The 13,294-nt window shown below is 35.1% G+C and overlaps 1 protein-coding gene across 2 annotated transcripts in view; it reads left to right on the top strand.

Moving 5' to 3' along the window:
- Window positions 1-2,887: 2,887 nt before the first annotated feature.
- LOC124532744 overlaps window positions 2,888-13,294 on the top strand; it is a 225,142-nt gene continuing 214,735 nt past the window's right edge. Inside the window, exon 1 of one of the 2 annotated variants that reach the window (XM_047107799.1) lies at window positions 2,888-3,154. The gene's annotated coding sequence lies outside the window, so the exon portion shown is untranslated. Of the gene's footprint in view, window positions 3,230-13,294 lie in introns of both variants that reach the window. The other variant, XM_047107798.1, reaches the window with a different exon arrangement.

Raw genomic sequence — 13,294 nt, 5'->3', positions numbered from 1 at the left:
GTTTACGCCGCGTGACGTATTAAATCCGCATTTTCGAAAGTCTATTTTTGCATTATTCGCAAGTTTCCTTTGAAATTGTCCTCGAAGTAGTTTCTGACTCATATAAACGGAACGCTTAATCTATCCATATTAAAAAAAATTAGTTAGTCAACATCAGCTTCACTTAAAATCAAAAAATAAATAAAAATTTTAACAAAAAGAAAAACCGACTTCAAACAAAACACTATTTTAAAACAAATGAATATGCACGAAAAAGTAATAAAAATAATTGCGTATTCAACATATTTTTTAGAGTCTTCCTAAGTTAAATGAAATGAAAAATATTAGACTACTTAAAAGTCGATTAACGATTATATCATGTAGTTATAATTATTGTTATATTTGGAGTCGGTGTCAGCCAATAAAACCCTACAGTATATCTATCAAAAAACAATACGAGAATACTTTAATAAATATGTTTTTTACAAATTACCTTTTACAAAATAATATACTGGATCAATCAAGGGGCTCGTATCGCTTCTTTCTTTTGATTGTTGGGGCAAGGGCACCGTGGCTGACACCGGCTCCAAATATACCAATAACTATAACTACATTATATAATCGTAAATCGACTTTTAAGTAGTCTAATATTTTTCATTTCATTTAACTTAGGAAGACTCTAAAAAATATGTTGAATACGCAATTATTTTTATTACTTTTTCGTGCATATTCATTTGTTTTAAAATAGTGTTTTGTTTGAAGTCGGTTTTTCTTTTTGTTAAAATTTTTATTTATCTAATCAGAGCTTGTCGCGAATATAATAAGCATTTTGGGAACATTGATATATTTCATTTATCTTTAATTAAATTTAAAGATAAAATTTGTAACCTTCTTAAATTAACTTAACTATATACTTTTAATATTGTCAAATAATTTTTTATTTTTCTTATTGTGTTAAAATATTTGAGTGCATTATATGCTTTATCAATCGGTGGAAACTTCGCTGGATAATGTGATATCTAAACTGTATTATGTAATTTTATTATATGTTATATCTGTTTGTTTCCCAAATATTAAATAAATTAAATAAATAAATAAATAAATAAATTGTTGTTCTTTAATGATAATTAAACATGGCTAAATTACTTGCAATATTATTATCATCTTCTTAAAGATAGTCACGCTTACGGGCTGGAATAGTTGTGGTATATAGGTGATTGGGTTGGTGATTTAATTGTTGTCAGGTAGGCATGAAAAATTCCACATGTTCTTTGTTCCATAGTTCTCTAAGTGGGTTTTCGAAGAGCGACCTCTTAATTAGTGTTAACTTGTTCTTAAATTCACATATGAAAAGAATATTAAAATCGAATCTAAGTTATTTTCATTAGGAGAAGAACCAGCTGGATCCGTCATACAAATATTTTCAAATTTAAATTTGCAGTGTTATTTCTGTATATCTTAATCTCATAATATCAAGAAGTTTTAATATTCATAAGTCATATAGTATATACAATTTATTTAATTATTACAAAATTAAAGAATGTACTTATGGATATAGAATCGAAGGTGAGGGTAGTTGCACAAACAGTAGTTTCCGACTTTCTTGTTGGGCCATCTTGATATCATCTATATTACTAATCGTTAGTCGTTGCTTCGAAAAATAAATTTTATGTACATTGTGTTCAAACTGATTACAAAAAACTCCTTAAATACAAAAAAACCGCTGAGTTTCTTTCGCCGGTCCTTCTCAGGTCAGGGTATTTTCTTATCCGAACCGGTGGTACTGTTTCTATTGAATATCAATAAGAAAGTGTAATACTTCTATATTGAATATAGTAATTTGAGTTTGAGTTAACAGTTTACTTTGCTCAAACACTTTTCCTGTTAAAAAAAATATTCAAGAATCAAACTACAAAGCGGTACTTCAAGCCACTATTTAGTTTTAGCTAGTGAGGTTTTTAAGTGTTTCAAGATTTAAATAAAACGCCAGGTTGTTTTTCAGATAGGACTTTCTAAAACTATATTTATTTTCATCAAAGTCTACAAGTCTATTTATCGGAATCAAAATACAAAATTATTTTTTTGCGAGTTGTTTCACTTTTCCCATCTGTTTTGCACATACTGTGCCATTATAACAAAGTATGTAGTTATGAAGCTTATCGTCTGTAACAAACGTTATCAAAATAGAGAACAATTATATATCATAGTCCTTCACTGAGAGTGGGTTCACTCGGCTCAGACAAATCAAGAAAGCAACATTGCCATTTATAATATTATCTTAGGCTGCCGTTATTACAGCTTTAAATAAACAAGCTATTCAATTATAACAACCGCAGTGAGAAGTGATCTCTGAAAGGTGACAAGGCCCAGCGGAGACATCGTTGGCTGGTTGAGATGAAGTTGTTTGAACATCAGGTCCAGTTCTAACGGGATCGACATTCCAACTGGCGTCATATTAAAATTCAGCTTAGTCAAAAGTATTCGGATCTCTTTGACCTACAAAAAATAATAATTTCAAATGATATCACTTAACAATAATATACTGGCTCACTCATAGTCCTAGACTGTAACATGCGTGTCCAGGTCATGCAAGTGTGGGCTCAGCACATATAATAAATAATTTATATCTTAACATTTTTTGTGAATTTTATTTTTAATAATATTATTTGTATTTAGTTTATTTATACACATCTAAAACACACAACACATACACGGAACAAACTATACTATATTTATTTACATATTATAAAATTATTTGTCACACCGTTATATCTATCATAATTAATATTTATTTATTATATTATATTCGACGCGACGGTGTGATCGGAGGTTTCGTGTTGTCACGACACACGCGCGCCTATTGTTCTTGGTGCCTGCGTCCGCGCCGAGGAACGCTTCGACTCTGCAATCAGTCGACTCGCATTGCTTAGACGTGACACCTGTATCGCTTGATCTCTGCCTCTAGCCTTTCGATATTACGCGTAGTTTATGCCTATCTGTTTTCCTGCTATAATATCATCTTTTTATTCCTTCTGTATCTCTTCTGTGCTTATACTATACTGTACTGACTATCTTTATGTGTTATAGTGTTGTGGACATTATACTTCGTGAATAAACTTTGCAAACTTTTTATTACCCTGCAACACCCACTTATTCGCTAAACAAGCTCTTCCGGGTAGGTACCTCCCACTCATATATTCTGTGTTGTTGTGTTCCGGACTGATTGAAGAGTGTGCCCATGCAACTGCAGGTACGAGGGATTAGATATCTAACTTTCTAAGGTTGGTTGGGTGTTGGATTACCAATACCCCAACAACCTTACATACCTGTTTAGCCTTACCAATATAAATACGCCATTAAAAGTCTTCAAAGAAATTGACGAAAGTGAGTACTCATAACTTTTGTACAATGTTTTTAAAGTCATATAAAACTTTTAAAGTCATATTACCTCTGCACTTATTTGATGCCACGGTTCAATGAATAAAACAGCCGTAGACAAATGATAAACACACCAGAACACCTGAACGAATACAGCCAAAGCGTGATACTTTCCTCCTGCTTTAGAAATGAGAGAACAAAAAAAAACGATTATACTAAAAACCTTCAATTCGACTGAAAAATTAAGAGTAGTAAAATGAGTTCCAGGTGTAATGCATACAAATCAAATTTGAGTAGTCTATGATATTGAAGAAAGCCATCGTCATAAGCAGAGAGTTTGCTGAAAATGAAATAAGCGTGATGCCCCCCCGGGTATCGCTCAGTCCCTTCACCGCTTCGCAAACAGACACATAAGCCCTCGTTAGGTCCCGGAAATGTGTCAGTGACAAATGGCGCGCCGTCCCTGAAATATTATTTAAAACAGAATTAGATATTAACATTTATTCATCTAATTTAATTTTTGAAGTTACTTTTTTTCTTTGTATATTATATCTAGATCGAATATCATAATTGAGAACGCATCTAAAAATAATAGTGGCCAACACTTGGAAGACATTAAGTATAATAGATACATAATCGTTACATACCAAAATTTGACTTGTCTACCCATTCTCTGAGCTTCAGACTCACTGTCTGCAGTATATAATATACGTCAAAATTTATAAACATATCCTCCATTAACAGGAGATATATTCTGCAGTACTCAATATAAATCATAATGTCGAAAGCTCGCACTAAAAAAAGTCTCGTATGAATTATTAGACCTAACAAAAAAACAATATAATAATGAAGAATGTTACTAGGTATGCCAAATCGCTTGAATTTTGAATTTTTTTTCTCAGCAAAGCCTGTATGTATATAAATACACTAGTTTTTGTTGTAGTCAAAAATACTTAGTAGTTTTGATTTTATAGGCATTCAAAGTTTCGAAAATATCGAGTCCCGCTAACAGCCGCGCGAGTGCTGTGACGTCATTTCACAACGCTCCGCGCGGGAAGCGCACCGCTTAGTATCAAGTCACCAGCACTTTTGATCATAACTCAGTTCCTTTTTTTCTTTGTCATTTTCGAGAGAAGTACGAACTCTAGCGCGCCGCAAAGTTAGTAAGATTGCCCGGTTTCGATTTAGCCACCACGTTGCATCGTAAAAATGGATGAATGATTGTTCAGAGAATTATTGTTATACAAAATAAATGAATAAACTAGCCAATTTATAGATCAAACACATAAAATTTATTAATCAAATAATTTCTATGCATTAAAATTAATAATCACACGTGGTCATTTTTGTCACACGTTTTTCGTTGTTTTTACGGATTATTGCAACACCTTCGCGTAAACTTCACTCCACCGTGATTGACGACATCCTACACTACGTTTGCCGAGACGCAGTCTCCACCTTAGAACACGTTTTCGCCAACATTTATCTTCTCGGCCATATTCTACGACGAATATAAAGAAACGCCGATCATAACTCTTTCCATAGCATGCTTAGCAACTTTAAACTGGTGGACCAGCCTTGTCGTGAATATCCATGTTTTGACTGCGTATGTCATGGTGATGGACGCGCTAGTTGAAGATTTTCATCTTAAAGCACTGTGAGATCGTCAATGTAAATATTCAACGTAACTTCCCAAACGCTGCCCAGCCTAGTCGAAATCTTCTATTCACCTCGTCTTCAAGGTTATTTCTTCATAATCGCAAAGTCTGCCCGAGGTAGACATATTGTTGAACAACTTCGAAGACGGTACCGTGTATCGCTATCGGTTCCGGTAGAACATGTTCATTGAACATAACCTCGGATTTTATCCCTAGGCCGATGGGCATAGAAAAATCAGCCACGTTCAACATTTGTTGCAGGTCCTGCAGCGTTTCTGCCATGATGATGATGTCGTTTGCGAATCTCAAGCGAGAGATGTATTCGCAGTTCAGAATCTTGAATATTTCCTGCATTGCATTAGTGAACAATTTAGGGGAAATAACGTTCTCTTGTGTCACTGCTCGATGCTAAGGGATTTATTTGCTACATTTGCATCGACGGACATGGTGACGGCTTCGTAGAGACATCTCATCACTTGGATATATCGCTAACCAACTTGGCAACGCTGCAGAGACTCCAGAACAGTCCAGATTTCAACCGAGTCAAATGTCTTCTCATAGCCTATGAATGCAAGACACAGGTTCGATTATTCTCATGGAACTTCTGTATAATCTATCGCACGTATTGATGCCATAGACCATATGACACCGTATCAGACATATCGTATCTAATCGCAAACCCAGCCTTTTCCCGGGGTTGGCATTCGTCGTCGAATCTTATCGCAAAACGGTTCGTGAACCCTCTTGAAAGCAGCTTATAGACGTGGGTCAGTAAGAATACGATACGAGTTCTTCAGCAGGGTTTTGTCTCCCTATTAGAAGAACAGGATGACCACAGTCCTACTCTACGCCTCCGGAGTTCTCCCTTCGAATAGGACAGAGTTAAAAAGCATCTGGTGTGGGTTCCAAATTCCAGAAATTCCAGAAGTTATTAAAAGTAGGAGGTAAACCTCCTACTTTTAATTACTCTGAAGTAACGCCGTCCTCTCCAGGGGCTTTTCCATTTTTAAGCTGTTTAAGAATATGCTCGATTTCACCGAGACTGACTTCTGGCAGGTCTTCAGACAAATAGCATGTAAATGTAGCTCTAGAATTCTCATTTTCGGGATCAGGTCGAGATGCATGCGATGCGTATAACCGGCGATAGAAGACCTATATTATTCTGAAAGTACTGCCGGGAACGGCTTGGAAGAAACTACTCCTCCTCTTGCTGTGGTCAACTTCGTCAGGTGGTTTCTTCCAAGAGGTTGTACAAACACCTTAGACCCACGATTCTGCTCGATTGATCTTTCAAGAGCATGATGATCTCTAGCTAGCCTTTAGTTACAGTTTCTTTGATATCGTATTTTCATCGGCCCTAAAGTCTCTTCCGACACTTTGGACTTCCTGCCCTTACGCTGCATGCCAAAACATATCGTGCCTTCTACCCTGAGAAATCGAACTATATTTTTGAGATTCTCGTTTACGTCTGTTGTGGTTTGAATGGAACGTTTCAGATCCTACAAGTGCTTAGAGCTGCGCTAATAGGAGCGTGGACTTCATCAGAGAAACACACTCGGCTTTAAAATTGAAATTCAGAGAGACTTGGACAAGTCGGTGATTACTACCGGTATTTAACCTGTTGAGCACTGAGACGTCTCTGAATATGTGCCTCTTTTCCGTCATAATGAAATCGATCTCCTTTTTGGTCATAGCGCTTTGCCACGTCCACTTCCTTTTTGAGGGAGGAGTTCATTCAACAAGACCCTCCCGTTCGAGTAAGTTGACAAGGATTTGTTCCCTATGATCCCTTCCAAACTTCCATGGGGTCCTACTACATTTACTCCACTTCAACGTCCGATTCGGTACGTACACGTGCTAACAACTTGAAGCTGTACCTTTCAGTGAGCTTTATAATAAGGTACGCTACCCTTTTCGACACACTGGAGATTTCCACAGCGTTGTTAGCTAGGTACTTATTAACCACAAAAACCCAATGCCACCTTGGGTTTGTATCTCGGAAGTACATTAGGTGGCCCGATTCGATTCAAGGGATACGGATGTCCTCTCCCTCTGTACAGACTAATTTTCCCAAGTTCCAACTCAAGTTTGGCTAGATGCGAGTCAAACCGTAGCGTGTGTCCGTTGTATTTCACCAGGGTCAGTCGGTTGTGACTTGCGTGCGTTGTTGTGGCTTGCGTGTATTATGCATAAGGAGGAATTTGCCGTAATCGCCACGCTGGGCAGGACGCAACTTCTCGCACCGGTGACGGTGCTGCCCGTCGCCGGCCTGGGGTATTTCGCTACGCCTATTATTATTATTTATTGTTTTATGGTTACACCACCATCAGTCGGTCACCAGCCTCGTTTGCTGATCGGCAGGATTCATCACGGGCAGGTGAAGTTGGCTTGGCAAACTTATAGATGGGCCTGGTGATATCATCACTTTTGCTTGTCCGGATTTGAACCGTGACATGTATTTTAAATGCAGTTACAATACCGGTAAAGAACTCACATTCATACTTTTCGAAGGCGATATATTTACAAATTGCAGGTAATCCGATGATTGAAATTAAAGTTATTGCATTTATTATAGCAAATACACTTTTGTTTCGTTTTATGTCCGATTGGCCATTTAAATCGTAATTAATCTGAAATATAATGGTTACTACAAAACTATTAATTTTAAAAATACTAACATATAAAATACTACATTCACAGTTATTATACTATAAAACAAATGTATTGAATTTTATCATTGCGGGAAATTATAATATTAAATACTTTATAGAGTAAATTTGAATGTTTCGCTATATTTTTCATGCGGTAGACGCTCCCATAAGATCCCACTCCAGTTACAAACATTATTGCTGACACAGTGATAAAGTTTCCAACAGGAAACGATGAAAACACCATGTAAAACTTAACAATGCTTTGATACATCCATACTGCTTCACAGATATCTAAAATGAGGAAAAAGGCAAAAATAAAAAAAAAGTGTTAAAATAAATTTATAATAATTAAACTACGTCCCACGTAATTAGTAGAAAATCACTAGACAATTGCAGAATAACTAATTTCTTGAATAATCTTACGCAATCCGCGTGTGGATACAACTTACGAGTGCAGACCGATAGGATGTAACCGTATATAGCGACTCGTCGGGATACAGTGACTATGTAGCCTCCACGGTCGTGAGCGAAGCGTAGCGGAGCAAGCCCCAGGGCTCGCGACAGGCGCAACACGACGGCCAACGCACCCTGAACTTTACACGCTTCATCCTGCATCTTCACACCTCTTACCAAGTGGTCAAGTTCTTTATTCTTCTTTATTGCAACTAAAATCTTTCAAATTACAATTCAAACGTATTGACTTCTTCTGTTAACCAATTGTGTTTATAATTGGTCTAGTTAAATCTATTTTTTGTGTATATTTAGTTATAATTTTCACGACGAGGACGCGCTAGTGGACTGCGCGTACTTTCTGAACAGATGTCGCTACTAATACAATGTTGACGTTAAATAAAAAAAAATAATGATGATGATGAAACGGAAGCTGGTAGATTATGATAACCTAACAGAGACTGAAGTCCATTAAGATGACACCCCAATTATTGAATTTCTATTAAAAAAACAGTGTGCTAAAATGTGCCCAGTGTGTGCTACGATGTGCCGCTTGAAAAAAAAATTACTCAAAAAATATCATTTTTATGAGGAGGTCTTTTTTCAAGTGCTAACAGCACCGCTACTTTACTTTATCGAATTTATTAAAATTGTGCTGTTATGTGCTCGAAATGTGCTGTCATGTGCAGATGTAAATAAATAAAAAAAGTTTTTTTTTACAAAAAAAAAATATTTTCGAAAATCAAAATTTTTTTTAAAAAGAATAGATGTGCTAAAATGTGCGCAGCAAGTAGTAAGATGTACCGCTTGAAAAAAAGAATTTACTTAAAAAAATACAAATTTTATGAGGAGGTCCTTTTCTATGTCCGGTTGGCTCCGCTCCGCTCCACTTTACTTTATCGAACTTATTAAAACTGTGCCGTAATTGGGTCCCTATTTTTTACAATATCTCAAAGAAAAAACAAAATTGACTGTTATTTTTTTTAAGTCAACATTTTCGAAAGATAATAGCTGTGCCAAAATTTGCCCAGGATGGGATATTACGTGCAGATGGAAAGAATGAAATTGCTCGAAAATAGTATGTTACGCACCACGGGGCCAGCTGAGCTTCATCATACCACGTATAAAATTGCAAACCGAGCCGAAGGCGAGACTTTTTTTTACTTGTAAAATTGTATTTTTTTTTCATTTATTTAAATCTGCGCATGACACCACGGGTCGAGCACATTACGGCACAATTTTAATTTTAAGTTCTATAAAGTAAAGTAGCGGAGCCAACCGGACATAAAAAGGACCTCCTCATAAAAATCATTTTTTGACTAATTCTTTTTTTCAAGCGGCACATCATAGCACATATTGGGCACATTTCAGCACACTTCTTTTTAATAGAAGTCCAAAAATTGCGGTGTCATCATAATGGTCATCTGTTACATCCTATTTAATTTTACAAACTAGCTGAACTGGTTTTACCTCGCTTAATTTATAAATTTTATCTACAACTTACAAGCCGTCTATCCACATTTTACCCCCTCGAGGAATGACTTAAAAAAAACTAAGCGATGTCCTTTCCTGGGACTCAAACTATTTCCACTTATAATTTACTACTACTTACTACTAGATACTTTCATATTTATAATTTTAGTATCGATAAAACATGTATTCTTGTTCAGCGTATGACTCGTGTGTTCCGTTGCTTACTGATGTCTGTTATTTTGTCATTATAAACTGACTCGCTTCGTAAAGGTGATAAGAATCGAAACGATTGTATCAGAGTTAATGTTTCATTAAAATCAATACACAAGTTATATTTTTACGTTATAATCAAACAAAAAAGGTTATAGTAACACCTATAAATTTCCCCTGCTGGGCTATGACCTCCGCTCCCTTAGAGGAGCAGGTAAGGAGCATATTCCACCACGCTACTCCAATGCAGGTTAGTAGATACTAATGCAGGATTCCTCACGATGTTTTCCTTCACCGCCCAGCCCCACATGAATTATAAACACAAATTAAGCACATGAAAATTCAGTGGTTCAATACAACGGACTCTGTATTAATAAAAATTGCAATGACTTATTTCAAGATAATTCTAATTCTTCCTTCCGATTTCCTATTTTTTATTATATTATAAACTATGTAAAAAAATACTCACGTTTATTTTACTTCGATCTCTCGTCTACCTTAAAGTTGCCTGGACGATCTCTCATTATTTTAGCGATAAAGATGCCTCCATAGATAAGCCAGAACGAAGAGACAGACAGACCAACAGACAAAAATTGATAAAAATCTTATTTTCGTATATGTACCAGGTATACATACATATGTATTTGGTATAAAGTGGTTGTTTTATACAAAAAGACACTCCAATTTTATAATGTGTATAGGTTTGGTTCATGTAAGGAGATAAAAAATTCGCATAGCTGATACGAATTTCTAATCGCTGTATGTTGCTTCCCGAAACGCTTCATAGAAAAGTTTACTATGTAATAAAACTACACCCATAGCATTAATTTGTCACTATACGAATTTACCAATCGATAGATATATTAATTATCAGCTTATTGTATATTCATTATATACTTTCACCACCTCAGAATCTCGTTTTCTTCTCCACTCCGCGTTCAAAATCAACCGCCTTTTGTTTTTCTCGTGCCAGGCAGTACCAGCTCGCCACACCACGACACAGAAGGAAGTGACGGGAGTGCCACAATACGGTGTCGATAACCGAATCAATAATCATACTAATAAATGTTATTTCAATTAACAACGTGACACGTGATAAAAATGTTATTTTCGTATATGTACCAGGTATACATACATATGTATTTGGTATAAAGTGGTTGTTTTATACAAAAAGACACTCCAATTTTATAATGTGTATAGGTTTGGTTCATGTAAGGAGATAAAAAATTCGCATAGCTGATACGAATTTCTAATCGCTGTATGTTGCTTCCCGAAACGCTTCATAGAAAAGTTTACTATGTAATAAAACTACACCCATAGCATTAATTTGTCACTATACGAATTTACCAATCGATAGATATATTAATTATCAGCTTATTGTATATTCATTATATACTTTCACCGCCTCAGAATCTCGTTTTCTTCTCCACTCCGCGTTCAAAATCAACCGCCTTTTGTTTTTCTCGTGCCAGGCAGTACCAGCTCGCCACACCACGACACAGAAGGAAGTGACGGGAGTGCCACAATACGGTGTCGATAACCAATTCAATAATCATACTAATAAATGTTATTTCAATTAACAACGTGACGTAACGTATTTAAAATTATTAAACATTATTATTTCAATTAAAATTATATAAGTACATTTAAAACACTCTTTAATGATACTAAAATATAATAAGCGGTTACGTTGATATACATCAACAGCCTATCAGTTTCCCACTGCTAGACTGGGAGAAGGCCTTCTTCTCCCATTAAGGAGAAGGTTTAATATAAACTTTCAATGGATAAAAAAAAACAAAGAACGTTAACATAATTAATTAATTTAAGGAAATGACAAATCACACATTGCATTTATTGCAGCTAAGAAATAGGGAGACGACTTTTCTAAGATTGACTTTGAATAAACTGTAACAACACAATCGCATAAGTGGTTAACACACCGACGGTAGACAGGAATAGCGACAAATTAACGGTGAAGATACGCCAGACTGTGAAGTTCATGCGATTGGTTCGGAGAAAATTGATTCCGTCAAAAATTTTCTTTCGTAGAACGATATCTGAAAATAGTAAATGTCATATCATAGTCTGCTTGATTAACATTCTCTTGAATTTTATCTTAAATACTAATTATATTAACGTTCAGAAAAAACACAATAAGTCAATAAACAGATAGACAAAGAACTCTTTCAAATAATAGAGGGTGAATACTGATATCAAATTTTTTTTAGTATTGCTTTAATTAATTTTAAATTGAGAGGTTTTGAACGCACCAAAACAAACTTTTAGTTTCATATCTTATTTAAATTTAATTACACATCACTACATAGTATAAAACAAAGTCGCTTTCTCTGTCCCTATATCCTTATATATATAGCCCCTATATATAATGTATGCTTAAATATTTGAAACTACGCAACAGATTTTGATGCGGTTTTTTAATAGATAGAGTGATTTGAGAGGATTTTTTTGAATAAAATACACGGACAATATAGTTAACAAACACTAACAATTTTAGAAGTTTGTAATGTAAAAAAAAACAATTTCTGTTGTGTACTTAGCATCAGTATTGCACCCCTGCGAAGCCAGGTTTGGTCGCTAGTTTATTTGTAAAACTAAAATTAGCGCGCTTAGACTAAAGATGTACAAACATACAGGCAGATGTTTATATAAAAAAAGGTTCCCAGAAAAACTACGAAGACTCGGCTTTCCGACTGTTTCTTTAAGCACGCGATATAAAAGGCATATAAGGGCATCAGTCTTAATATTACAAATTCGGTATCGTCTGACCAAGTTAGCTTTTATCTTATCCGCTTCGGCGCTACTCAATTCTCCAAAAACAGCCGGAACACATGGCACGATGATATTGAGTAACGTTGTTAAGGTAATTACTAAATACGTCTGAAAAATTAACCATAAAACCATGTTTTTACGTAATATGATCAATTTTAAAACAAACTATTTTTAACGGAAACACCCAGAAAATCTGATCTGTAATTTGGGCGCTATTATAATGGAATGGAACTTTGTCAAAAAAAAACATTTGTCTGCACACTAAACCCAAAAATCATAAGGATTTTAGCCGATTACGTCATGTTATATAGTATTTGTATGTTTAGATGATAAACTGCAAGAATAATTTCGAGTGATAATTGTAGCTCAATAATAGTAATCTCTTAAATATTTATCGGTAAATATTGCTATTGCTAGCGGATGTTGCATATCTTAGTTCTAAAAGGTCACTAATTCCTTTTAATTTATTTTTATTTTACACACTAAATATTTTATTACTCTACCATTTTTGTAAAATACTTACTTTTATTTTAATATTCTGACTAACGACGTACACACAGCTAAGCAAAGATATAAAAGATGTCAGTAAGGCGACCATCTAAAATAAAGAAGATTTTTTAAATTCACTCATAAAATTCATGTAAAGAATATCACGATATTTATTAGACAAAGCACACGTACAACCTAAGTACGTTAAATGTA

This window comes from Vanessa cardui, chromosome 10 (genome assembly GCF_905220365.1).
Source record: "Vanessa cardui chromosome 10, ilVanCard2.1, whole genome shotgun sequence".
Classification (NCBI taxonomy): Eukaryota; Metazoa; Arthropoda; class Insecta; order Lepidoptera; family Nymphalidae; genus Vanessa; species Vanessa cardui.
This window is presented reverse-complemented; position numbering and strand designations above follow the sequence as displayed.